This window comes from Tupaia chinensis, unplaced genomic scaffold (assembly GCF_000334495.1).
Source record: "Tupaia chinensis unplaced genomic scaffold, TupChi_1.0 Scaffold140301_1, whole genome shotgun sequence".
In the NCBI taxonomy this organism is placed as follows: Eukaryota; Metazoa; Chordata; class Mammalia; order Scandentia; family Tupaiidae; genus Tupaia; species Tupaia belangeri.
Window position 1 is genome coordinate 157,856 of NW_006200179.1, and position 2,685 is coordinate 160,540.

The window sequence follows — 2,685 nt, forward strand, 5'->3', positions numbered from 1 at the left end:
TTACAATGGGACTGCTGATGGGTCCAAATGGCTTAGTATGAAGATATTTTGTTGGATTAATAATATATTTAATGCTATATACTTACTATCACAGTAAGAAATAAAATACTCTTTTAGCTCATCTCTTACTGTAGGGCCTGGAAATTTTTATAATTTAAAGGATTTTTCTTCACATATATATGAAGATGGACAACACTAGTTGACAGCTTCTTTTAAAAATACTTCAAATTCCAAATTCATGGCACCCATACATGGGAGAAAATTATTATTTAAACTTATATCAGTTGCCAAAACAACAATCAATCAAAAATACAGTATTACATTCACATTTTTTAATTGTAACTTTTGTAAAAGTGCTCTCAATGGTTTTGTTTTTGAGTATATATACAGTTACTTGATAAAATTCTAATACTTAAAGAATAGTTTTGCAAACAGATTTTGCAGTCTAATCCTGGCCTTCAATATGCTTTAGCTTAACACCAGTCAAAAACACCTAACCATCCATAGAAGGTATTTCATTAGTGTCTCTCCACTTCAGTTAAATAGCAGCCATTTTGATCTGAATTGCTTATAATAATTCTAAAAGGCAATACAGAGCTCAGAAAAAGTAAACTATTGCCTGTATTATAGAATTCCTGGGAATCTTTATGTCCATAAGTTGTCTTTAAAAATATCATTATGAATCAGCAGGTGATGCAGTGGTTAAGTGCTGGACTCAGGACCAACCACTATTCCAATCCCAGACCCTGTGGCTTGAAACTCATGCCAGGTGCATGTGCATACACATCCAAAATCCCAGGAGAATGGAGGAGAAGGGACTGCTGCATGGTAATCCCCCCGGGGGTGTGTGATTTCTCACTTTTCCTTTCACTATTTCTCTCTCACTCTCTCTGGTGACTGCACATGCCTAAAAGTAAATAAATAAGTAAATAAAATTGTTAGTCCAGAACATTCAACATTTCAAGCACATTTTATTAGCCTTGCTATATTTCCTGCAGAATTCAAATGGAGACACTTCAAATAGCAAAACATATGGTCTATTCTACAGTCAGAAGTTTTCTTTTTTTTCTTTTTTCTAGAAGAATAACTTTACATCAACACTGTACAAAATATCTGAATATACTAATTGTATAAGAAGGTGACAAATTTGGATTTCTTGATCCCTCCTTAGTATTAAGGCTATGGAACAAGCGTGGAGAGTCAGGAGGAGATGATCAACTTATCTAATTTTTTTTTATGGTTCACAGCCAGCACTGCAGAAACCTCTTCCCCACAGGAAGAGAAGTGCTTTGAATTGCATAGTCATATTTTTTTTCCCAGTAAACCCCTATCGTGGGTCACTTGCAGTGTTATGAAAGAAAGGTCTTTTCTTCCTTAATTGAAGAACACCAAAGGAGGAAAGGAGACACAAGAAAAATGACCACCATGAAAAGGAAGTTAAAATGATTTTATTGAACTGGCTGCATTCCTAGCTACCTAGTGTATGAAGTAATAACCATCAGTCACATTAGTGTACATGATTAATACTTACAGCTGGTCCTTACTTCCCCACCATCCATCCATCAGTATCTCAAGGAGGCGTTGTTCAAACCGCTTCTCAGCACGGCTCTCTCCTGTCGCAATATTGTCACCTCACCTTCCTCATCTCGAACCCTCCGCAAAGTGCAGCATTTAAATCAGCCAAGGTGGTCGAGAGTGGAGCTTTTTTTTTTACATAGTTCACATAACTTTTTTAAGAGACAGTGGTGTAATTAAATCTGTTGTAAATTCAAAATATTTTGTTTTGAGCTACATCTGAATACGTACGTGGCTGGATTTAATCACGAAGAAATACGCCGAGAAAAAGATTTTTAAAAATCTAAGTTATCTCTTCAATGCTTTCATAGAATATTCATTATCTCATTATTTACATATAAAAATGAATCATGATTTTTCCAACGACCTAATAAATTCCTATTTCCAGCAAAGTAGGATTTTAGAACTAGATTTGGAGTACCCTCAGAGTTCAGGCTCTGACATCCTTCACACGACAGCCTTCAGTATTGGGGGAAATCATAGCCCATGCATTATGGAAGCAGTGACCTTAGATTTCATTTGTATAATGTGTAAAGTTTCACAGTACTTTTTTTTTTTTAAGAGGTTTTTGCTATAGGGCGCGTGCGCTCGCCAGACAGACAGAGAGAGAAAGAGAGACAGAAAGCGAGAAATGAACCCCCGGGGGGGATGGCCACGCTGCAATCCCTTCTCCTCCATTCTCCTCTCGGGATCTTGGGCATGCATGCACACACACCCTGCTTGAGTTTTAAGCCACTGGGTCTGGGATGCAAACCACGGTCAACTACATGGGAGTCCAGCGACATAGCCATTACACTAACTGCTGGTCCCAGTTTCACAGTACTTAACCACATATTACCTTATTTTTGTACTAGCATTATTTTTCCATTTTAAATATAAGGAAACCAAGTGTAAGGGATCACACAAATAGAAAAGATTGGTTTCTGTAATTATAAGGAAACTCTTAGTAAGTGAAAAAGTAGAGTTTAGTGTGTAATATTGCCATATTTATTAAAATGATGGCCTCTTCTATCATTGGGCATAGGAGATATATCAGAGGGAAGACAATTAAGGATTTGTGTTTCCATGTAACAATCCAGTTTTCTACCACACAGCATGGACTTCGGCAAA